Source organism: Cynocephalus volans, chromosome 6 (genome assembly GCF_027409185.1).
Source record: "Cynocephalus volans isolate mCynVol1 chromosome 6, mCynVol1.pri, whole genome shotgun sequence".
Classification (NCBI taxonomy): domain Eukaryota; kingdom Metazoa; phylum Chordata; class Mammalia; order Dermoptera; family Cynocephalidae; genus Cynocephalus; species Cynocephalus volans.
Window position 1 is genome coordinate 20,491,212 of NC_084465.1, and position 27,679 is coordinate 20,518,890.

Sequence of the window (27,679 nt, forward strand, 5' to 3'; positions counted from 1 at the left end):
GGAGCACAGCAGAGTCACCCCCATTTCCCAGCCAAGGCCATCCTAGATCAGCCAATAGCCAGCCAACCCCCAGATGTGTGAGCGTGCCCAGCCAGGTTCAGCAGAGCCACCTAGTCAGTCTTCACCTGACTATAAATATATGAGCAAGCCCAGCAGAGATCAGCCTATCCCAGTCCAGATCAGCTGAACACAAAAGAATGATAAGCTTAATGAATGACCATTGTTATTAAACTATTCTTAAAAAACCTCAAACTAGTTTGTTTCTGTATAGATAAAAACCATACAAATAATTGTGCTGTTAGCAACTATGTAATGTCATTAATATGTCATGTTATAGATAATATTATGCTTACTGTAAGGTTTGAGTTTCTCTCTGACTTTCATAGGAATAAGAGCAGTGGTTATATATGGATCACAATTCAATACAGAAACAAATTTTTCCTCTCACTCATCTTTTAAGTTTCTAGATCAGTTTAATTAAAAGTTGTATAAATGTGTGTTAATCATGACTTTACTGGTATTAGACAACCCAAATAATTACCAGGGTTATGTTGTATGCTGAAACTGAGATAACTGGCATAGTTTCAATTTTTTATATTTATAAATAAAATATAAACACAGATATTTTTGTTAATAAAAAAGACTAAACTAAAAACTATTTTCTTCTTTAATAAAATATTTATGACACATAGAAAAGTACAGAGAATAAAATAACTAACACCTACATAGCCACTACTTGGAATAATATCAACAATTTCCGTTTTCTTTTTCAGAATCTTTTACAAAAACTATAACATTACTGATGCCATGGAGCACTAGTCCATCCTTTTTGAAAACAATTGCACTTCTTTCCTCCCCAGTAGTATAACTTTACTGAATCTGGTGACTGTGTCTCCTTACATTTTATAACTGCATTGCATATGAATGTGTCCATACATCATATGATACCTGTATATATCATATATGAATATATCACATATATGCACATGCATATACATATGTATATAAACATATATATCTATAATACATAAATAACATATTTTCAAATTGTTAGCCAAATTGGTAGACCCAATTTGCCCAGCTACCAGGAATGTATAACAGCTTGTATTTCCACATATCCCCACCTTCTGTTGATATTTCAGACTGTCGCTTAGTTGACTCTAAACTTGTATTTCATTGTTCTAATTTTTATTTCATGATTAATAGTAATACTAAACAGTTTTTCATGTGTTTATTAGGCTTTTATTTTTCTCTTCTACGAATTTCCTATTAATATATTTTTCCCATGCTTGCAAATGCTTCTAACCTGCATTGGTTTTTAAGCTTTCAAAGTGTGTTTTGTCATTATAAGAGTTTTCAATTTTGAGGCAGTTGAGTTTATTAATTTGTGTTTATGGTTAGGTAATAAATATTTCCTCCCACATTTTCTTCTAAACTTTCAAGTCTTGCTTTTCACATTAATCAATATAAAATTTATTTCATGTATGATATAAAATAAGTTATCTAAATTTATCTTTTTTTATGTGAATAGCTAATAGTCTAAACCAATTTATTGCATAGACTACCTTTTCAATAATGGTTTTTAACATCACTACTGTTATATAGATAGATCTGTTTCTGGAGTCTCTGTTTTACTTCTTTGGCCAATGCCACTCCGTTTTAATTACTGTAGCTTTATAATAGGTCTTGTTATCAGGTAGTAAAAGTGACCCCAACATATTGTACTTCTTCAAAATCATTTTGCCAAGTCTTAGCTTTTCATTCTTCAGATAAATTTTAGGAGAAGCTCATTGGGTATCAAAAAGATTACGGGCCGAGCCCGTGGCGCACTCGGGAGAGTGCAGCGCTGGGAGCGCAGCTACGCTCCTGCCGCGGGTTCAGATCCTATATGGGAATGGCCGGTGCACTCACTGGCTGAGTGCCGGTCACAAAAAAGACAAAAAAAAAAAAAAAAAAAAAAAAAAGATTACAACTGGGATTTGATTATAAAATGCATAAATTTACAGATTAATTTGAGGAGAATTGATCAAAAAGTTCTTGGAAAAATAGAATTAAAAGACATGAATCTTTCCATGAAATTTTTGAAGATCCCATATATAATATGTTTTATTATTTTTAGGGCTTCTTTGATTGCATGTACCATTTTACTCATACAGGTGTTATGTCACTTTCTTAGATTAATTCCTAAGAATCTTATCATTTGTGTTTCTATTGTGAATAAGATCTTTATTATCATTGCTCTGATTAGTGCGGGTATTTTAAATTATTTGCTCCTTGTGTGTAAAAATGTTATCTACTTTTTGTTGCTCTTCTATCCATCAATTTTGTTGAAATTTCTCATTAATTTCAATACTCTCAAGATTCTTTTGAGCTAAAGGCATTAAGCAATCATTCAACATGTTCCTTTTTTAAAAAATCTTCCCACCTAATTTCTCTTTCTTTTTATGTTGCACTGGCTCAGACAACTCCTAATTTAAAAAAATAGAGAGACCTTCAGATACTTTAAGTTAATATCTATATTTTTCATCATAAGCTGAAACAGTTGCAACAGTTGTGATTTCCAAGTCTTAAAACATTGACTTAAACTAAAACTGCTACCCAGCCAAAACTAACATATGATAATAGAGGTTAAGAAGGTCAAACAGGGATTCCTTTGGAGTGGGGTTAATAACTGTGAAGTGGCACGAGGAAATCTCTTGCGGTGCTGGTTTTGATATGGGTTTTGATTACATGAGAGGGTGTTAACATAGTTAAAACTCACTGAACTATACACATACGATATTTCCATATTACTTTGGGTATACTGAAATATAAAAATTTACTAAAATAATTAATATTATATCTAAATAAATATAACCATAATCACCTTTTAACTGTAATGTAACTGTTACATAACTTTTTAAACTATAGTGAGGAAATATCCACTATCATGCATTTTTTAAAAAAATAATTAGAAAATATCTCTCTTAACAGTCATAATTTAAATCATTTTTTTTTTCATGAACTCAAATTCCCATTCCACTTGCCCCACAACATTTTATCCAATGTAATATGTTAAGTTTCAAAGTTTTTATGTATTAGCTTGCCATAATTTTGTCCCCAAAAAAGGTAAATATATTAAAACAAAAACAAATTAAAACACGTAAATAAAATACGAGTACAAGCTATTTTCTTTCCTAAGACCAAAATACTCTAGCTATTGAAGTTTTCATTGAGTTATAACCCCTTTACATAAATTTAATGCCAATAAAATAGTACTCATAGAAATAATAGATGAGAATAAAAGAAAAAATTTAAAAATAATGTTATGCACCTGGTCAGTATGCAGAACTTCTGCAGGCTGTGTGGTGGTGTCATCTAGGCATCTTGCTGGCTGTGGCTGGAGAGAAAGGCACTGAGGAGCAGCCTTAGTCATGACACTCTGTCCCATGCTTAATACTGTGCTCTAGGACTGATGGCAGCAACACACCCAGGGACATTACCAGCGACAAACTCATCCCCCACTGCTGCCACAGACACTGGTGCCACATGACTGCTCCACCACAGCCACTGCCACCACAAGGGCAGCTCACTGCCACAGCAGCAGCCATTACCATTTCATGGGCAGCCCACTGGACACTCAACAACATTGACAGAATGAGAGACATCAGCGGAGCCCAGGAAAAGGGATGAGTGCAGACCCAAAACCCACTGTCCCAGCCCACAGGGAGAATTACATCACCACACACAGTAGCACATCTGTGGATGGGAGGTACATATTCAGCCCATGAGATTGCCTTGATCAAGGGAGAGACACACTTGGACACCCCCAAGAGTGCAGAAACCTGGGATACCCAAATAGAGTAAGGAAGAAAGTTCCCAATCACCACACACCCACCCCCCAATTGGGGGAAGCAAGGACCCCGGAGGAACCTCTGCCCATAGGAAAGAGGAAAGAAAAAACCCTTCCAATGACATCGATTCAAACTGAGGAGCTCCAATATAACTCAGTGCACCCATTAGGGTCACAGGATGCTCATCAGGGTACCAAGAAGCCCACCCAGGGTCACCCAACCCAGCCAAACAGTGACAGGGCACCTAGGCACTTCTCCCAAGAATTCAAGGGCTTTCACAAGTCTTCAATAAAACAACACAGTGTCACTAACCTCAGCAAAGAATCAGTACCTAGGCCACAAAGGCACTCACACACAACTTTAATACTGAATATGGCCAAAGTACCCACAAGGAGACTACACTACTGCATCTACCCAAAACCATTACCAAAACACCCCACTCAAAAGTCAATGTAAAACACATCTATAGGAAGAAGTTTCTCTCCTCAAAGCCCACTCCAGAGTAATAGAAGCAACTCTTTTACCAGGTGACCAAACACCAACATAGACATACTAGAAAAAGAAAGAATGAAAGAAAGAGAGAAAGAAAGAAAGAAAGAAAATATAATAACATCACCAAAGGAATACAATATTTCTCAAGTACCAGACCTCACAGAGCATGAAGTCCTTGAAATGACTGAAAAGGAATTTTGAGCAACAATCTTAAGGAAAATCAATGAGATACAAAAAGACTCAGAGGGCATAACAAAATGGGGAAAAGTATCCAGGATCTGAAGGAAGAAATGTTTAAAGAGATTCATCTTTTAATAAAGAATGTAGAAGAACTCCTGGAAGTGAAGGATTCTTCAGTGAAATAAACACAACTGAGAGCTTAAGACACAGGTTAGAGCAAGCAGAAGAAATAATTTCTGACCTTGCAGATGGTCTTTTTGAAATAACCCAGGAGGACAAAAAAAAAAAGAAAAAAAATTTTTTTAAATGAAGAAAATCTAAAAGAGCTAGCAGATAACCTTAAGCACAAAATATTTGAATCATGAGTATTCTGGAAGGGGAGGAGAAAGAAAAAGGAATGGAAAACATACTCAATGAAATAATAATGAAATATTTCCTAGGTACAGGGAGAGACATGGACCTTCAGATCCAAGAGGCTCAAGGATTCTCAAACAAATTAAATCCAAAAAGGTCCTCTCTGAGTTATTGTAGAGCTAGGGCTGGGTCTGGAGCTCACAGACCTCTTGAGCCAGTTCACAAACCCTTCACACACAGGTCTATGAGCTAGGTAACAGGCAAAAATGTCCTTGGAGCCTTGGTTGAAGTAGGAATAGTCTTTATTCAGCACACAAACATCTAATGGTTAGGCAGTACAAAGAGAAACTCTGAAACTCAACTGCTACCAGCAAAGTCCAAAGAAAAACTGAGCTGCTGCCAGTAAAGTAAACATGCTCTATTTTTAGATGTGAGCTCTGCCACTGGGCCAGCACTGCTTCACAAACTGAAGAACACACAACAGCAACAAACTAAAAAGATACGTGGGTGCACATGTGCACTAACTCCACCCCCACACAACTTGTTTACAGGAAATGTGCTGCAGGACCCCCAACCAGACCTGAGGTGTGGGGGAAGGGGTCCCGACTAAACTATTCTATTTTCCCCACAGATACATTATAGTCAAACTGGCAAAGCTCAAAGACAAACAAAGAATCTTAAATACAGGAAGAGAAAAGCATCAGGTCACCTATAAGGGAGTCCCATCAGACTAACAGCAGACTTCTCAACAGAAATTCTACAGGCCAGAAGAGAATGATATTATATATTCAAAATACTAAAATGAAAAACTGTCAGCCAAGAATTCTATACCAAGCAAGGCTATCCTTCAGAAATATGGGAGAAATAGTATATTTCCTGGACAAACAAAAACTGCAGGAGCTTACTACCACACAACAAAAAATCTTCAAGGGAGTCCTACAAGAAATCTTCAAGGAGAGTCCTGCATCTGGAATCTGAAAAATGATAATCATTACTATGACTACACAAGAAAGAACAAAACCCACTAGTAGAACAAAAATGCAAATGAGAGCAAAAGATATTTTATCTTACCTCCTCAAAAATCCAACAAGCACCAAAGGCAAACAATAAAAGAGGAAGAAAAAACAAAAGATATTCAAAACATCCCAATGTAAATTGATAAGATGTCAGGAGTAAGACAACAGTTTCAATAATAACCCTAAATGTAAATGAATTAAACTTCCCACTCAAAAGATACAACCTGAATGACTGGATTAAAAGCTAGACCCAACTATATGCTGTCTTCAAGAGACTCACCACACTAGTAAAGACACACGCAGACTAATAGTAAAGAAATGGAAAAAGATATACCATGCAAATGGAAACCAAACACAAGCAGTAGTAGCTATTCTTATATCAGATAAAATAGACTTTAAATTAAAAAACCATAAATAGAAACAAAGAAGGCCATTATATAATAATAAAGGGTTCTATCCAGCAAGAAGACATAGCAATCATAAATATATATGTACCAAACACCAGAGTACCCAGATATATATGGCAAACACTATCAGACCTATAAAATGACATAGACTCCAAAACAATAACAGCTGAGGACATAAACACTCCTCTCACAGCACTGGAAATATCATCTAGGCAACAAATTAACAAAGAAACACAGATTTTAAACTACATTTTAGACGAATTGGACCTGGCAGATTCTACAGAACATTTCATCCAACACCAACAGAATATACATTCTTCTCATCAGCACATGGAACATTATCCAGGATAGACTGCATATGTTAGGTCACAAGTCAAGTCTTGACAAATTCTAAAAACCTGTAATCATTTCAAGTATCTTTTCAGACCACAATGGATTAAAAGTAGAAATTAATAACAAACAAAACTCCGGAAACTACACAAACACATGGAAATTAAACACCATACTCCTGACTGACATATGGGTCCAAGAAGAAATTAAAGAGCAAATAAAAAAAATTTATTGAAACTAATGAAAATAGAGACATATCATACCAAATTCTGTGGGATACTGCAAAAGCAGTAATAAGAGAGGAGTTTATTGCAATAAACACATCAAAAGAATAGAAAGATTTCAAATAAACAACCTAATGCTACACCTCAAAGAACTAGGAAAAAAAAGAACAATCCGACACCAAAATTTGAAGATGGAATAAAATAATTAAGATCAGAGCAGAACTGAATGAAATAGAAACCAAAAAAAAGATACAAAAGATCAATAAAACAAAAAAGTTGGTTTTTACAGATTATAAACAAAATAAACAAACCATTAGCTAGGCTAAGCAAAAAAGGGAGAGGACCCAAATAACAAAAATCATAAATAAAAAAGGAGATATTACACCCAATATCACAGAAATACAGAGAATCTTTAGAAGCTAGTGTAAACAACTATACACCAACAAATCTGAAAACCTGGAGGAAATTGATAAATTTCTGGACACATAAAAACAAACAAGACTGAACCAAGAAGAAATGAAAAACCTGAACAGATCAATAACAAGCAATGAGATTGAAGCAGTCATCAGCAGTCTCCCAACAAAGAAAAGCCCCATTGGACAGCTTTCCTGCTGAAATCTACCAAACCTTTAAAGAAGAATTAATAACAATTTTCTTCATTCCAAAAAATTTTAAAGGGGCCATTCTCCCATACTCATTCTATGAGGCCACCATCACCTCAACACCAAAACCAAAGAGAGACACAACAGAAAAAGAAAACTACAGCTAACATCTCTGATGAACATAGACACAGAAATCCTTAATAAAATATTAGCAAGCATAAAACAGCAACACATCAAAAAATTGCAGATGACATGATCTTACATACAGAAAATTCTAAAGACTCTACAAAAAAAAAAAACCTCTTAGAGCTGATAAATGATTTCAGTAAAGTTGCAGGTTACAAAATCAACACACAAAAATGAGTAGCATTTTAATACTCCAACAACAAATTAGCGGAAACAGAAATCAAGAAAACAAGCCCATTGACAATAGTCACCAAATACATGAAATACCTAGGAATCAATTTATCCAAGGAGGTAAAAGATCTCTACAATGAGAACTACAAATCACTGCTGAAAGAAATTAAAGAGGATGCAAAAAGATGGAAAGACATTCAATGCTCTTGGATTGGAATAATTAACATTGCAAAAATGTCCATACTATCCAAAGTGATCTACAGATTTAATGCCATCCCCATCAAAATAACAACAACATTCTTCACAGAAGTAATAAAAAAAAAATCCTACCATTCATATGGAACAACAAAAGACCCCAAATAGTCAAAGAAATCCTGAGCACAAAACATAAAGCCAGAGGCATAACACTACCTGACTTCAAATTATACTACAAATCTATAGTGACCAAAACAGCACAGTATTGGCATAAAAACAGACCCTCATATAAATGGAATGGAATAGAGAACGCAGAAGTCAGTCCACATACCTACAGCCAACTGGTCTTTGACAAAGGCAAGAAGAACATAAATAGGGGGAAAGACTTCCTCTTCGATAAATGGTGCTGGGAAAACTGGACATATATATGCAGCAGAATGAAATTGGACCTGTACCTCTCAACATATAATCAAATCAACTCAAAATGGAGTAAAGTCTTCAATATATTTCGAACAGCCTAAAGCCTCTACAAAAAAACTCTTGGAGTTGATAAATGATTTCAGCAAAGTTTCAGGATACAAAATCAACACACAAAAATCAGTAGAATTTCTATTCTCCAATAGTGAACATGCAGAAAGAGAAATCAAGAAAGCTTGCCCATTTACAATAGCCACCAAAAAAATAAAATACTTAGGAATAGAGTTAACCTAGGATGTGAAAAATCTCTGTAATGAGAACTACAAACCACTGCTAAGAGAAATTAAAGAGCACACAAGAAGATGGAAAGATATCCCATGCTCTTGGATTGGAAGAATCAACATTGTGAAAATGTCCATACTGCCCAAAGTGATATACAAATTCAATGCAATCCCCATCAAAATTCCAATGACATTTCCCTCAGAAATGGAAAAATCTATGTGGACATTTATATGGAATAACAAAAGACCATGCATAGCCAAAGCAATTCTGAGCAAAAAGAAAATAAAGCTGGAGGCATAACACTACCTGACTTTAAACTATACTACAAAGCTATAATAATCAAAACACCATGGTACTGGCATAAAAACAGACACACTGATCAATGGAATAGAATAAAAAATCCAGAAATCAATCCACACACCTACAGCCATCTGATCTTTGACAAAGTCACCAAGTCTACACACTGGAGAGGAGACTGAATCTCCAGCAAATGGTGCTGGGATAACTGGATATCCATATGCAGGAGAATGAAACTAGACCCATACCTCTCACCATATACTAAAATCAACTCAAAATGGATCAAAGAATTAAATATACATCCTGAAAGAAAACATGGGAGAAACACTTCAGGAAGTAGGACTGGGCACAGACTTCTTGAATATGACCCCAAAAGCATGGGCAACCAAAGGAAAAATAAATAAATGGGATTATATCAAACTAAAAAGCTTCTGCACAGCAAAAGAAACAATTAACAGAGTTAAAAGACAACCAACAGAGTGGGAGAAAATATTTGCAAAATATTCATCTGACAAAGGATTAGTATCCAGAATATACAAGGAACTGAAACAAATTTACAACAAAAAAACAGGTAACCCAATTAAAAAATGGTCAAAACAGCTACATAGGCATTTCTCAAAGGAAGATATATGAATGGCCAACAGACACATGAAAAAAATACTCAACATCACTCAGCATTCAGGAAATGCAAATCAAAACCACACTGAGATACCATCTCACCCCAGTTAGGATGGCAAATATCAAAAAGACTGAATGATAAATACTGGAGAAGTTGAAGAGAAAAAGGAACTCTCATACACTGTTGGTGGGACTGAAAAATGGTGCAGCCTCTATGGAAAATGGTATGGAGGTTCCTCAAACAATTGCAGATAGATCTACCATATGATCCAGCTATTCCACTGCTGGGAATATACCCAGAGGAATGGAAATCATCAAGTCGAAGTATACCTGTTCCCCAATGTTCATCGCAGCACTCTTTACAATAACTTAGAGTTGGAACCAGCCCAAATGTCCATCATCAGATGAGTGGATACTGAAAATGTGGTATATCTACACAATGGAATACTACTCAGCTATAAAAAAAAATGAATGAAATACTGCCATTTGCAGCAACATGGATGGACCTAGAGAGAATTATATTAAGTGAAACGAGTCAGGCACAGAAAGAGAAATATCACATGTCCTCACTTATTTGTGGGAGCTAAAAATAAATAAATAAATACACAAATAAACTGGGGGGGAGGAAAGAAGACACAACAATTACAATTCCTTGAAGTTGATACCACAAGCGAACAGATAGGAGGTTGTTGGGAGGGAGTGGGGAAAGGGAGGAGAGAGGGAGGATTCGGTAATGGGCCACAATAATCAACCACATTGTACATTGACAAAATAAAATTAAATTAAAAAGTAATAATAATAATAAATAAGACCTGAAACTATAAAACTCTTAAAAGAAAACATAGGGGAAACACATCAGGAAGTAGGACTGGGCAAAGACTTTATGAATAAGACCCCAAAAGCATAAGCAATAGAATAAAATATAGACAAATGAGATTATATCAAACTGAAAAGTTTCTGCACAGTAAAGAAACAACAGCAAAAAGACAGTATACAGGGTGGGAGAAAATATTTGCAAACTACACATCTGACAAAGGACTAATATTCAGAATATACAATGAATTCAAACAATAGTAAAAGTAATTATAATAAGCTGACTAAAAATGGGCAAAGCAGCTGAATAGGCATTTCTCAAAGGAAGATATACTAATGGACAACAGACACATGAAAAAATGTTAAATCACTCAGCATCGGGGAAATGCAAATCAAAACCACACTGAGATATCATCTCACTCCAGTTATACTGTCTATTATCAAAAAGAGAGAACAAATGCTGGTGAGGGTGCAGGAAAGGAGAGCCCTCCTACACTGTTGGTGGGACTGTAAATTGGTGCAATCATTATGGAAAACAGTATGGAGGTTACTCAAACAACTACAGATAAAATGGCCATATGATGCAGCAATTCCCCCTGCTGGGTATACACCCAAACAAATGGTAATCATCATGTGGGAGAGATACCTGCATGCCCATGCTTACTGCAGCTCTATTTACAATAGCCAAGAGTTGGAACCAAACTAAATGTCCTTTGATAGATAACTGGATAAGGAAACTGTGGTATATATACACAATGGAATACTACCCTGCCATAAAAAAGAATAAAATTCTGCCATTTACAGCAACATGAATGAACTTAGAGAAAACTATGTTAAGTGAAATGAGACGAGAAACACCACATGTCCTCACTCATAAGTGGAAGCTAAAAACAAAAACAAATTAAAAAATAAAGAAAGATACAACAATCACAATAATTCATTGAACTTTCAAAAGGAGAGAAAAAGACTGAGGCTACCAGAGGTGAGAAAGGAGGAGGGGGAAGTAAGATAGAAATTGGTAAAGGTAAAAAAAAAAAAAAAAAAGAAAAATGGTTATATTGTGTAATGATAAATATACTAATTATCCTGATTTGAGCATCATATACTGCACACAGGTATGAATATTCAATACTGTACTCCACAGATACATACATACACAGGTACATAAGTATACATACATACATACATACTCCACAGATACTAAGTTTCTAAAAATAACTTTTTTTAATTAAAAAAAAAAGCCAGGCCGAGAAAGACAAATACCACATATAGTCACTTATAAGTAGAAGGAAGGAAGGAAGGGGCAAGCGGCAAGCGAGCACAATAATACACTGAACTTTCAGGAGAGAACAGAACTGTGCTGACTAGAGGTGGGAAGAAGGAGGGAGGTTCACAGAAATTGTTTAATAAATGCAAGGAATTATTACCTTTTATAATTATCAACATGCAAATTATCCTGATTTGATTATCACACATTGAACACAGGTACAGATATTCAATTCTGGACCCCACGAATATGTATAATCAATAAAAATTAATAATGTTATGCAAGTTTTTGAAAATTTATATGCCAAGAAAGAAATCCTATAGTTGTCTTACTTCTAAAGCACAGGTGACAAAAGCAAAAATAAACAAATTGGATTATATGGGACAATTATGGGATTTTTTTTTTTTTTAGTTATCTTTAATTTTTTTTTAGTTTACTCTTACAGAAATGTATTGGTTGTTCATATTTATGGGGTACATGCATTTGTTATTTTTTGTCCTTTTGATAGTAGCCATTTTACCTGCAGTGAGACAATATCTGTAGTTTTAATTTGCATTTCCCTGATGATTAGCAATATTGAGCATTTTTTCTTATACCTGTTAGCCATTTGTATGTCTACTTTTGAGAAATGTCTATTCAGGTCATTTGCCCATTTTTTGAACAGATTATTTGTTGGTCTTTGGTTCTGTTTTTGCTGTTAAGTTTCTTATATATTCTGGATATTGATCCCTTGTCAAATGAATAGGTTGCAAATATTTTTCCCATTCTGCAGGTTTCCCCTTTCAATTGTTTCTTTTGCTGTGCAGAAGCTTTTTAGATTGATATAATCCCATTTGTTTATTTTTGCTTTTGTTGCCTATGCTTTAGGATTGTCTTCTCCATAAAATTTTTGCCCAGACCAGGAGTTTCCCCTGTTTTCCTCTAACATTTTATAGTTTCAGGTCTTACATTTAAGACTTTAATCCATTTTGAGTTGCTTTTGTTAAATGGTGAGAGATAGGGGTCTAGTTTCTTTCTTCTACATATTGACATTCATTTTTCTCAGCACCATTTATTGAAGAGGCTGTTCTTTCCCCACTGACTGTTCTTGGCACCTCTGTCAAAAATCAGTTGGTTGTAGATGTGTGGATTTATTTCTGTTGGGTTCTATATTCTGTCGCATTGGTCCATGTATCTGTTTATATGCCAGTACCATGCTATTTTGATTACTATACTTTTGTAGTATATTTTGAAGTCAGGTAAGGTAATGCCTCCAGCTTTATTCATTTTGCTCAGGATTGCTTTGACTATTTGTGGAGTTTTTTGGTTCCATATAAATTTTAGGATTGTATTTTCATTTCTATGAAGAATGTCATTGGTATTTTGATAGGGATTGCACTGAAACTGCAGATTGCTTTGGACAGTATGGTAATTTTAACAGTATTCTTTCAGTCCATGAACATGAAATGTCTTCATTTTTTGTCTTCTTTAACATCTTTCAGAAGAAATTTGTTGTTTTCTTTGTAGACAACTTTCATTTCCTTGGTTAATTTTATTCCTAGATATTTTATTTTGGGGTAGCTACTGTAAGTGGGATTGCTTTCTTGATTTGTTTTACACCTAGTTCATTGTTGGTGTATAGAAATACTATGGATTTTTTGCATGTTAATTTTGTATCCTGAAAATTTACTGAATTTATTTATCAGTTCTAAGTTCTTTAGGAGTCTGTAGGTTTCTCTCTACATAAAATCAGGTAATCTGAAAATAAGGACAACTTGACTTCCTCTTTTCCAGTTTGGATGCCCTTTATTTTTTTTTCTCTTGCCCAACTGCACTGGCTCGAACTTCCAGTACTGTGTTGAATAAGAGTGGTGAAAGTAGGCATCCTTGTCTTGTTCTTGTTCTTAGAGGAAAAGCTTTCAACTTTTTCACGTTCAGTATGATGTTAACTGTGGATTTGTCATATATGGTCTTTACTGTGTTGAGATACTTTTCACCTGTACATAATTTGAGGTTTTTGTCATCAGGAAATGTTAAATTTTATCAAATGCTTTTTCTGCACCTATTGACATAATCATATGGTTTTTGTCTTTCATTTTGCTGGTATGATATATCACATTTATTGATTTGTGTGTGCTGAACCATCCTTGCACACTTGAGATAAATCACTCTTGATCGTGGTGTATAATCTTTCTGATGTGTGATTATATTTGGTTTGCTAGTATTTTTTTGAGGATGTTTGCATCTATGTTCATCAGGGATATTGATTTATAGTTTTGTTGTTGTCGTGTCTTTGATTTTAGTATCAGGGTGATGCTGGCCTCATAGAATGAGTTTGGAATAATTCTCTCTGCTTCAGCTTTTTGAAATAGTTTGAGAAAAATTCTTATCAATTCTCCTTTAAAAATTTGAAAAAATTCAATGATGAAGCCATCCACTCCTGAGCTTCTCTTTTTGGGGACACTGATGATTACTAATTCAGTCTTGTTATTCACTATTAGTCTGTTCAGGTTTTCTATTTCTTCTTTGTTCAGTCTTGGTAGGTTGCATGTGTCCAGAAATTTATCAATTTCCTCTAGATTTTCCAATTTGTTGGCATATGGTTGCTCATAATAGTCTCTAATCATTGTCTGTACTTCTGCGGTATCAGTTGTAATGTCTCCTTTTTCACTTTTTCATTTCTGGTTTTATTTGAGTCTTCTCTCTCTTTTTTTTTTTTTTGGTTTTTTGGTTTATTTGGGGTTTTTTTAGTTAATCTAGCTAATGGTTGGTCAATTTTATCTTTTCAAAAAACCAACTTTTCATTTTGGAAATCTTTTGTATCATTTTTCTTATCTCTATTTCATTTAGTTTTATTCTGATCTTTATTATTTCTTTTTGTCCACTAATTTTGGGATTGAATGGTTCTTTCTTTTCTAGTTCCTTGAGGTACAACATCAGGTTGTTTATTCAAAATCTATCTACTTTTTTGGTGTAAGCACTTTTCACTATGAACTTCCCTCTTAGTACTACATTTGTAGCATCCCATAGGTTTTGGTATATTGTGTTTCTATTTTCATTTGTTCAAGAAAATTTTACTTCCTTCTTAATTTCTTCTTTGACCCATCATTCAGGAGCACGTTTTTTAATTTCCATGTATTTCTACAGTTTTTAAAGTTTTTCTCGTTATTGATTTCTAGTTTTATTCCATAGTGATCGGAAAAGATACTTGGTATGACTTCAATTTTTTAAAACTTGTTGAGACTTGATTTAACAAGTGGCCTAACATGTGTTCTATTCTGGATAATGTTCCGCGTGCATTCTGTAGATGCAGGGTTCCACCCACAGCACCTGCACCCTTGCCCAGAGTTGCCAACTCCAGTTGAGGAGCTACAGAGCACACCAGCATCTCTATTGGACCTTGTCCAGAGTCACCACTCAAGCTGAGGCGCTGCAGAGTGCCGCAGTGCCTCTCCTGTGGATGCAGAGTCCCACCCATGGCCCCAGAGACCTCACCCAGAGTCTCATACATCAATTTAATAAACTAGTAAACTTGATTTCAAATTTGTTTAAAATTGAAAAACACATGACTTACAAAAGAATTTGTTATCCATTTAGTAAAGTCCTTCACTCTTCAACTTCTGAAGTCAAAAAGAGTTTTACAAGGCTATTCAAGAGAGCACAAACTTTTCTCTCTCAAGTTGCAACACTTTGTTTAATGCAATGATAATCAAACTAGGTTGAAAAAAATGGGTTCATTGTTATTTATAACATGTCATGTATAACAATGTGCCAATAAAATATTTTGGATAAAATGCTCTCATTTTATAATTTATTTTATCATTAGTTTTAAATGTATTGTCTTCATTATCTACCATATAACCCTATTGCAAAGGCTGATCTGGAAAGGAAGTGAGACAAGTGAGGTGCACAAGTGAGGGTGAACAATTTGAAGAGGCATCACACTCAGGGAAATGTTTCCCCGGCTCCTCATTTGCCTCTCCCTACCCCTGGCCCTGCCCCACTGTCAAAAGAATTAGCCAAATAAAATTTACTTTCCATGAGAAAATAAATGGCATTTTTTTCAATTTAAATAAATAATATGTATTCTCATGATAACTGTCACACCTCTGAATACTAAACCAGATAAAGAGACATATTGTTCTATTAATTGATCAATTGATAGAGAGATAAAGAGAAGACAGAGCACAGGAAAATGAGCTTTGCCATAAGTTTGTCACCTGGAGAAAATAACTTTAGTAATTCCTTACACCACTTTCTTTGCTTTGTTTTCAAATAACTCTCCCTTACAAAAGCAGGCACAATAATCAGTGGATGAAAAAGTATTGAATATTCAAGAAGTTTCTTTATTGCTCCTCCAGGCTGGCCAATAAAACTTTATAGTCTGTGAAGAGAGTGCACACTTATAGGTCTTGTCCTTATACAAATGGATTTGTTTTCAGCATCTGTCCCTGCATGGATGCTTCAATCTCATCTTTCACACTATCCTAAGAAACCTCAATGGGTCAAGTTAGTGCATTCAATTTACCCTTGATAATATGCCTCTCTTTCGAGGTTTCTGTTATGTAGGGATTCCATTTTCTCTGTTACTTGACTTTTTTTTTTTTTTTTTTTTTGAGTTTTTGGTATTATTTCCCCAGCATTTCCATATGTTAGAATCAAGAAGATGGCACGTTCATGTCAGTTAAATCTGCTCCAGGGCCAGACATCTCCTCACTGATTTTACAATAATTAAAGGTCAGTGGTAACTTAGAGTATTTGTATTTGCTACCTATTGCTGCACAGCATATTAACCCAAAATTTAATGGCTTAAAACAGCAATAAATATTTATTATCTCTCATGGTTTCTGTAGGTTAGTAATTCGGGAGTGGAATAGCTAAGTAGTTCTGGCTCAGGGTCTCTCATGAGATTGCCCTCCCTTAAATTCCTTAGAGGGTCTTTTGTCTCACCAGATCATTCTCTGACTTCCTCACAGAAAATCTTACAGGCACATCCTCAGCTTTATCTTTACACTATGTATTCCTGAGAGTACCCTAGATTTATTCTTGGTCCAAAAGCCAATTTCTTCATTTAAGCATCGCTTGCCAACTGAAGAGACTAGGAATTTTTAAACCCACCAGGTCCTAACTGTTTTACATATTATAATTTTTCTTTGGCTTTTCTCTCTCTTCTTGCATTTTACTATCAGCAGCAAGAAGAGACCAGGAAACACCTTTGCCACTCTGCCCAGAAATCTCCTTAACTAGATAACTCAGTTCAGTAGGATACATTTCCATATTACCACAGGTAACAGTGTTGCTAAACTTCCTGCCACTACTTGACAAGAATCCCCTTTCCTCTAGTTTCCATAAAATAATTTTCCTCACTTTCTTATATACCCTCACCGAAAGGGCTCTCTAGAGCCCTTTAGGCTTTCCTAATACACTCATCAAAGTCTTGTCAGTATATGTTTACCCCCAGGCCCAATGTCAGTCCTGCATTTTAGCTTTTTCTTTGTGCTGTACCCTTTATCAAAATCTGAATTAGTCATCCATTGCTGTACTCACATAACACATCACCCCAAACCTTAGTGGCTTAAATCAACAATGATTGCTTACAATCTTCCACAATGTCCAAGGGCCAGAAATTAAGGAGCAGTGGTTCTGGCCTGATGGCTTTCACAAGGCTGCCTTTAAATGCTGGCCAAGGCTACAGTCATCTACAGCTTGACTGAGGCTTGAGGCTCTTCTTCCAACATGGCTCACTCTCATGGCATGTTGGTGGTGGCTTCTGGCAGAATGCCTCAGTTTTTCTCCCTACGGGTCCCTCCATGGGGCTGGTTGAGCGTTTTTATAGCATGGGAACTGGCTTCCTTACCCAAAGTGAGTGACACAAAAACAAGAGCAACTGGGCAGGAGTGGCATCCTTTTTTGGAAATCACATTGCAACATTTTTACCACATTTTATCTGTTGTAAGTAAGTCACTATGTCTGGCCCATATTCAAGGGTATTAAACTCTATCTTTTGAAAGAAGGAGGGTTAAAGAATTTGTGAACATATATTTAACCCATGACATTTAGAACTCTACAATAAACTTAAGCTAATAAAATTACACTTCTTGTAAATTACTGTTTGAAAAAATGTTTAGGCTTCAAGAACCTAAAAGGCAGAATGACATTAGAAGGGCAGAAAAATTAGGTTGAGTCTCCCCACCTATATTTGCTGAGGGTCTCTATATCCATTTTTTCATGGAGAGAAAAAAGAAAAAAACCCACAAAAGGATGAGTGCTGGGATGAGCAGGTGCATGAGCACTAAAGGCCAAATTGTCAGTCATACTCACAAAATACGGAGCTGACCCAACACTGAGCTCTGCTAGTGATTAGCAAAGAATGCCAAAACAGAGCTACCATGCACACCACATTGATATTTGGGAGGCCACAAACCCCCATTTCCACACTGGGACGTGATTAGGTTTTGTTAGACTAGCATGGGGTATAAGCTAACATAGGGAAATCACTTGCTTTGGGTGTCTCAAAGCCCTTATATCTCACTAAGTTAGTCTTATAACTAACTTCCACCTTGAAGTGTAGCTGCATCTCATTAATCCACAAAGTGCAGGTTTACTTACAAATAACAATACAGACAGTCCCAAAATACGCCTTAATTTAGTAATCAATAAATTATAAGCTCCTACTTAAACTTACTTATATTCAAGCATATAAATTCAACCAGTGAGTGCTTACGAACTGCCTGCAGTGTCCTGGAGGAAGAATACTCACTCTCAACCATTCCTTCCTCAGCAGGAATTAAGGGAATCCACAGAAGGGTAAGTCATTAGACACCCATCTTCCTACTATTTTCATCCTTCTTTCTATTTTCCTATTTAACTATCCCAATCCCATGTTCTAAATGAACACTCATCTGAAATTCTTTCCAATTTACCTACCATCCTTTCAACAATTTTACAGATAAACTTTATCATAATATTAATAGGGAAACAAAAACATTCATATTTCCCCCACTCTCTTTTAAATTTTTTTCTTTCTCCTCTACCACCCTGCAATTTTCTTTTTGTGCCCCAAACTATCATCTTGCTTTAAAGTCCACTAAGATCAATTTTAAAGTATTAAAATATTCATGGGAAAAGAAGTATAATCTCTTTAATACCAAGTAAGTCCTCTGACAATGGCCAGGCTTGAGAAAAAAACATAATTAAGAAGTCAGCTAGAGGAGTTTCTAAGGAAATTAGTTTTAAATAGATGGTAACAATTAATCGGTAAAAACAAATACCTGATGGAAGGCGAGAAGTTTCTCTGGTGATTAGAAAAGAACAATTAAGGCTAGATTTGGTATGCTGATCTGTGTGCATATCGTGGTGGTAATCTTTCCTTTCTGGCCTTTGAGAAGCTAAATGGAGCATAAAGCAATCTTGCCATGATGCAAATAAGTACGGAGTAAGCATGCTGAATAGAGGATAGCAGTAGGAGACAGCTTGAAAAGACTTTGAGTTAAAGGAAAACTTCAGGAGCCGTGACACTACAAGGGGTTGCTAGAGGTCTCACAGCCATGAATAAGCTCCAAACAAGCAAGGAAATATTGAGGGTACGTTGTTAATTTCAAATACAGGTACAGAGCTAGGGCCAAATTAGATAAATTTTGTAACAGTAAAAGATGAGTAAAGTACGTGCAAACTTGTGCCAGGGGTATGTTTCTTTAAAAACTGTTTTAAGCTATATCATACTCATGTAAATAAATTTGTATTTTAATATTGGGGGAAATTATGGATACAAATTCAGTTAGCTGTGCCTCTAAGAAGTCTGACTGTCCAATTTACTCTTCAAATAAGAGGCAATGAACTTTAATTCACCTGAACTGCAGCCCCACACACTCTCTTAATTACCTTCTCACCCGCAGTACTTTCTAGCATATAACTTATTACATACCTCTGCCCTTCCACCATTACCCTCTCCAAACGTTAATCTCTTGAGAGTGGAATTTTACCTACTTTACTCACTGCTATATTTCTAGTACCAGAAACAGTGACTGCATGTAAACATTGTACTCAAGAAATATTCTTTGAAGGAATGAATTGTAGACATAGTATGTAGGATGCTGAGAACATTCCTATGCATTTCATTCATTATAATCCCAAACACTAAAAGCAATGTCACCACACAACCTCAACTTTCCAGTTCTCCATTACTGCTTTACCTCACTATTCTCCATTTTCATCTTGAGTTTGCTCATACCCTTTCTAGAATTATACTCAGTCCAAATTCAAGTAGTTTTATCTACTACTTATCTCATGATCAAAAATTATTTGAGTAACCTGGAAAGTCACTGGCTAACTAGTCCATAGGTAAGTTTCCCTGCAATCACAATAAAGAACATCTTTCCTATTTCCTGTCCACCACCCATTAATCAAGAAGTTTAGGTGAACATCAGCTAAACATGTGCATTGTATAAGGTCCTGGGGAAGAACTAGTTATCTGCATTTATCAAATTCACTGTAACATGAGTAATGAGGTTTGTGTCTAACTGACAAAGCAAAGTGCCATAAACACTTCTTCTAATCACAAACTGTAATTCTAACAGTGATTTTGAATTCTAACCTTGAAACTCCCTTGCTTTGTGGTTTGAAATTCTTTTGCTTTCTTTCTTACATGTTTTTTCATTTAAAAACTATTGCATGATGCTAATTTTCCTATTCATACTATTGTATACAACTACCAACCCAAACACTCATTTTTATAGTGGAAACAAAATAGTAGACTCTGATTTATTCTCACTAATCTTCCAATTTACATATCTTTAAAAATGCAGAAAAAGAAAAAGTCTAGCATAAATTATACAGACAATATCTGAAATACCGGAGTAATGTCTACTAATTGCAATTTTGAAAATGTTTAATTAAAAAATACTTCCTGAGTTTTAGAACTCAAAGATTTCACTAAACGCACAGGAGGATATACAACTTCTCTTACCTCCTGGGATCTATGTTCTAAAAATAAAGAGTCATATTCCTATACTGTTAACAAGCAACAGGCCCACTGCCCTATGCACATAGAAGCCAATGCTATGGCACCAGTTTGGGGGAAAAGAAAGGCTTTATTGCAAGTCTACTGGCAAGGAGAATGGAGAAAAACTCAAATCTATCTCTCCGATCCAAGGACTGGGCAGATTTTAAAGGTTTAAGGGAATGAGGAAGTTTAAAAGATTGGCTAGCTCTGAATCAATATGTAGCCATGGAACTGCTAGATGCTAAATTTACTTGTTGAAGATCTCTCCCTTTATAGACGACATCTGGAGAGCAAAATCCTTCTCTCTGCACATGCTCAGCATACATCCTATAAAACAGCTCATAAAACACTTGAGATAAGGAAATAGAACTAGCTTTGATGTTGGAGGTAGGGTCCAGGGAGCCCAATAGTCAGCCTCAACCCACCCAGTTCTTGAGTGGGTTCTTGAGTCCACCACAGCAAAGAATTCAAGGGCAGAGTCATAGTAAAAAGTGAGAACAAGTTTAACATAAGAGATAAGAAATACAGGTTCCGAAGAGTGCAGCATAGCTCCAGAGACTTGGCAGGGCCCACACCAAACTAAACACAAGGTAAGTTCAGCACAGACATCAAGTCTAACACAAAAGCAAGAAACACATACCTAAAGTTCAGTACAAAGTGCAGGCTGGCTCAAGAAAATAAGCAGCTGCTTGCTGAAAGTAAGTTTCATACAAAGTAAAGTATGCACACCTCAGACAACTAAGTATGGGTTGCCTACGGGGAAAGTGAGCAACAACCCGGCCTTCTGCTGTGATTCGAGTTTTATAGTTTCTCTATCTAGTAAATATTCAATTAAGGGAGTGGTCCCCAGCTATGTAACATTTAGTCTTGCACATGCTCGGTTGATCCCTTCCTGGAGCATGTTCATTGGTCAAATCCTATCACATGCACCAGGCATACTCAAGAATACTCTGTGCTCTCTATTGAGCATGCCCAGCCACTGGATTTGCATAAGCCTGCCTCTTGTGGTCTCACTTACCCTGTGCTGGTTCTGCAAATAGGTTTAACTTGCAACAGTAGCTTTCCCCTAGGGGAGAGCCTAGAGGAGGGGCCTGAAACCTTGGGGAGTGGCTGGAAACCCAGAGGTGTGTCCTGAAACCCAAGCCCAGGGACACTGAGCATATCCTTTATCAGTTTCAGCTGGTTTTAAGTGGTTTCAATAGCTTTTCTCTCTTCAGGTCTTTGGACCATTTAATGCAGAATTTAAAATGCTGACATAGAAGATGAGTATTGATACACTACAGCCTTGAGTCTAATATCACAATAAGAAAAGAATAGAGGAAATAAAGAGCAAATGAATAGCCCTTGAGGAACATCTGGTGGATGTGAAGGTAGGAGGACTGGAACAGAATATACGAAGAAAAGTGGCCTGCTTTATCTCACTTACTGGCACAGAGAACGCAACAGATACTGCAAAGAGCCCAGGAGAGTTCAATAGACTTGTACCAGACAAATGCTTTCTGGGCCCTAAAATCTTGGGTCCATTCTAAGTCAATACTTGGGAAAAAAACACATTCAAGAATTAACGTAGACAATGAGAAGGAGATTCCAGAAAAACCACATATTGCCAACCTTGAGTTGATTTCTTCTCCTTTTAAAATTAATAAATTATAAAAGCTGTCAAATTTGGAAAAATATCGATTCCAGAAAACTAATTTTTTACTATCAATTCTATGATAAGACAGAAGTAAGACAAAAATTGTGAAAAAGATAAATGAACTGAAAAGAGAGCTTTCCTCAAATAAGGGAAGACTGTAAGGTCACTTAAAATATAATCATAGATTTAGAATCTACGACAGGGGCATCCAAGAACAAATATTACAGAAAAGAAAATCAGTACTATAAAGGTCAAACTTGAGATGGATTTCAAGAGTGCAGAGCAATATATTAAAAGTAAAAATTATAAGATAAATAAAATTTATTATAAAATTGAATGTTACATGAGTATGAAAATGCATATAATCCCAGAAGAACAACGAAATTTTTAAAAAATGGAAATTAAAACCACAATTTATATTAGGAGAAAATTTCCTCAGTTTAAAGAAGATGAGCCAAGTCTGCAAATTAAGAAGAACCTACCCTGTGGCAGGTCAAAACCAGGAAAGAAATACATATCGAGGCATAACCTGGTGGACTGTTTCAAAGTTGAAGAAAATAATCATAGAAGAATCCAAGCAGGAAAGATATGGTCATCTTCAAAAAAAAAAAAAATATGTATTTTTCAGGTTTAGCTCAGACTTCTCTACAACCCAGAACTGGATGTAATAGAATAATGTTTAGGTTTCAAATGAAAATAATTGTAAATCAAGATAAGTGTTTTCATTTGTCTAGGCAAAAGAAAATATTCATGAATATATAAATATTCAAATAAATCTTTAAAAAGGATGAAACTGTAGTATAAAATTAGTAGTAGTGATCATATGGACTTAAATATTAATTTTAATGGCACAACAATGAATGTACATACAAAAATGACTGTTAAAAGGGAAGATAGATAATATTAAAATAATGAGTGAAATCTACCTAAAATCATACTTTAGCAATTATTGGAAAACAGAAAGAAGTAAAAGGAGGACAAATTCATTAACATAGACATATACAAAAGTCAAAATTTATTTCTTAGTTCTTTTACATTTTGTAAGAAATATTTTGAAAGTTTTAAAAAAAGTAAAAGTATTCACTAGTACCATTTAAAACAGGATATATAAAGAAAAATGGTGGAATTTAGTATAAATAAGTAGAAAATAAGTTATGAAACTAAATGTAAAGTATTTATCTTATTGGGAGGCAAACTATTTGAGCTTAGAAATAAATTTCAACTGCAAAGTGATTACAATAAACTTATTTAAAATTACATAAATTCAATAAATTAAAATGATTAGAAAGAAAACTACATTCACACACAAATGACATTAGAAATGGTAATATTAATATCAGTCAACACAGAAATGTAGGCTAAAAGTCATATTACAAAGAAATTCACCATTTAATTAACAAAAATGATAGAAATGAATTAAGACCTGATATTTATCAACTTTAAGACCCTATAACAAATAATTAAAATATATGAAATAAACTAAAAAATACACAGAGAAATTATCAAAATACAATTGCACTAGCAAACCACATAATTTTCAGTCTGAGACACAAAGAGTAGATTCAGAAACTAAGATAAAAGATAGAAATGGAATAAAACATAATTATTACATCCTTTATTAGATAACCTAAATAATGAATGTATCCAAACATTAGCTTGTTCTAAAATTATTTTAGAACTCTTTGGGACAGCTGATGGCATGTGGCAATCTCCTGGGGGTTGAGTGACCACTGGGTGATTCCTCCAGAGCTCAGTTCACACAAAGTAAATGTGAGGGGTGTGGACTTCAAATGATGATCACAGCGAGATAACCAATTACAAACACCCAGTGATGGTTCTTCATCATTTATATGTTTTTCAGAATTACAACTATTGTAAAGTATTTAATGGTAAATGTGCTGATATATGTATTATGTATCTTATCCTTCATTCCATGAAATGGATGGAGAAAAGCAAATCAAACCATGTGGAAAATTTAATTTAGACTAAATTTTCCGGGGTTTTAAAATTTTTTTTCTTTTTAAAATCATTCTGGTCTTTTGAAGAAAAAAGAAACTGAAGAAATGTTAAGTGAAAATAGATAATGTCCAGATATTCTGGGTAATTACATCCTACATTTAGTGGTTCAATCACACACCACGTGATGATGGACCACATAGGTGATGGTGGTCCCATAAGATTATTTACAATGGTTATACCATATAGTGTAGGTGGGTGGTAGGATATACCATCTAGTGTGTATAAGTGCACTCTATGATATTCACACAACCACCAAATCGCCTAATCTCAGAATGTAGCCCTGTTGTTAATTGGTGCATGACTATATATCCAAATGTGTTCCTCACAACAGAGGATAAACTTTATTTTCAAGTATCAATGTTAAATTTACAGAAAAGGATTTGATAGTAAGACACAAAATATTATGTAGCTATAATGAGCCAAGATTTTTTAAGGTCACATTTTCTAAAAAAAATAATAAGAATACAATAAAACAAAATGTCAAACAACAAGAAATGAACTCATATGGAAGCCAAAAAAAAAATAGGAGCTGAAAACAGTAGTTTTTGGAGTCCAATGAATACAACATCGATTATTTGCTTTCATAGTCACTGTCTCTGTGTTTTCCCCTGATGACTGATTTTAGCAACCATGATTTGTGGTTCACAAGAAAGGCCCATCCATTGGTGTATTATATATAGAGTGACACAACTTAAGTTTGCAATTTAAGAGCATTGCAACCTGAGTGTTAATACTTTACCTTGACTTTGGATTAACTGTTGTGTTCTGTATCAAATGACAGTTTAATTTTTAACATTATCAATTGATTAATTTGTTTTTAGTAAGCTAAAATATATTTATTTTACACATTATAAGTTTATAATTAATAAATATTGTGACCATGTTTTCTAAGAGCTCAGATAATAAAAATGAGAATGAGTACAATACCAACGCCAGCAGGACCTAAACATCGCAGAAAAGGCAAAAAAGGTTGTTATTTTAATGACCAATGGAATAACACACACAATGGGATTAGGGAGATATAATCAAAACAGAGCACACTGCACCAATATTCAGAAAAGAATTTGGAATTGGGCATGGTGAAGAAGAAGACGTGAATGCCCATATGGAGTCTGAAAATTACAAGTCTGAAACATAACAGGCAAGGATTTCCAAGTTAATCAAAAGCTTTGTCTCCCCAAAGACACGACTGCTCAGTTGAAATTAGTGGCCACTGAATTAGCTTGTACATATCGCATGAATGAACACACATTATCTTATCGTTTCCTTGATTGCTCTATAAAACTGAGGATGGTTGCATTTCCTGATTCGGGGGTTGTAGCTAAAACTGTCCTGTGGGCAAACAAAAGAGGAAATTTTGATAACAGATGTGTTACCTCTCACAGTGCAGATCTGATTCTATCAAATTCTTACCAAGCACCATACTTTCTACAGTGTACCACGTGATGCATCACACCAACACCAACAACAAAAGTTACCCCTGGCTCTTTAATTTGAAAAATGGAGTTTCAACTCACCTTAATCTCTATGAAGATTTTCATAGAACTACAGAATACATAAAACAAAAGACTGTTGATGTCTCGTCCAAATACGAAGTAAACTGCTCATTTATTTGCACGTTCAGCAGACAGTGAATATATCAATTTTGGCAGATTCCACTCAGTCTATAAACTTCTTACCAAAGAAAATTAAAGATCTTACCTGTCGAATGTCATACACACCTGTACACAGCACTGCTAAAAAGGGGTATGATTTACTTCCTTTTTACAATGAAAGTTTTGGGTCACTTTTCAATTTTCTCAAAATGTGCAGAGGAACTTAATGAGGAACTTAACTTTATACAAACGGAAAGAGGTAGCTTCCCTAGACAGGTGCCATTAAATCACATTTTCAATATGTGAGACAAGAAGAATATTCTTCTCTAATTTTGAAATACTTTGAAGATGACAATGGAGGAAAGGACTACAGTAAAACAATTTATATACTGTATCTCCAAAACTGATACTCTTTGAAGAGGCCAGAAGCAGCTTAGGAAAGGATGAACTGACTGGACCTGAACTGTTGGATGTTGCAAAGAGGCTGCAACAAAAACACATATAGTACAAAAAAAAAAAAAGTGTTTTTTTAACTAAGACTTTCAGAATCAAAAAAAGCACAAAGTCACTAGAAATGGGCAGCGAAGTTAAACAGGACTTTCTCTTTTCTTTACAAAAACTGTAACTTCTCTGACTTCAATTTTACAAGTTCAAATTACTTCTGTGCTTTAAAAACATTTCCCCTGAGAAAAGGAGTTTTAATTTATGATGACATCCAGCATACTTTGAGGTATCTAAAAATGATAGACATTTTAGACTAGAGACATGATGAATTTAGAGATGAAAAGAACTTGATTGACAAACAGCTGGTCTACAAAAAATGCCCGTAGATATAAAGTGAATGGGCATTTTTGGAGACGTGGAATATAATTCTTACAAATCTAAATGCTTGTTTTTACTAGGGAGTAAAATTCTAAGTATTCCATGCTCAAAAACTTTTATTGAGAGAATATTTAGCTTGATGTAATTGCATAGGACTACCACCAGGAATTAGTGTACTGTGTGCTTGAAAGAGCAGAGATGCAAGTCAAGATAAGTTTTATGTTTGAGTGTGTTTAGTTTCACTACTACATAAAAGAAAAGAAGGGTGTCCTAAAGACTGCAGGCAGTTCAGGAAAATATTATTGATAAAGAAACAGGAAGAGCAAAACAATCTTACTGATCATGGGACAGAAAGAAACATGTCACTGTTAATTTTATTATATGTAGATAACATCAGGTTAATTAGTCCTATTGTATTTACATTCAGCTTTTTTAAAGTCTTATATTTATTTATATTGAAGATACATAATAATATAACTTATGAAATTAACATATCCAATAAAGGGTTAAAATCTGCATCAGAGGAGAGAAAGAAACATTATAAAAATATTGTTATATTTTCCCACATATATTGTCTAATTAGTTATGCTATTAATTACTACTAATTTCCATTGTTAACTCGTTCTGTTGCTGTTTTATTTAAATGATTTTTACAGAAAAACAAGTAATATAGAATGTATAATTTCAAATAAACACCAATATTTCATATTTTATGTTAAATATTAATACATATGTGTATAATTATTATAAAGTACATCCTTTTTCTTGGAAAGGTATGATATGGCCATGTCTGGGATGGCACTTTCAAAAGCTGGTCACACTAAATTCATCATAACCAAAAGCGCTTATCCTAGGAATGTCAGGATGGTTTATGAAAAATAAGTCTCTTAATAATTACACGAAAAGCTGCTTAAAGTCATTCACCCAGGAAATGCAAACTAAA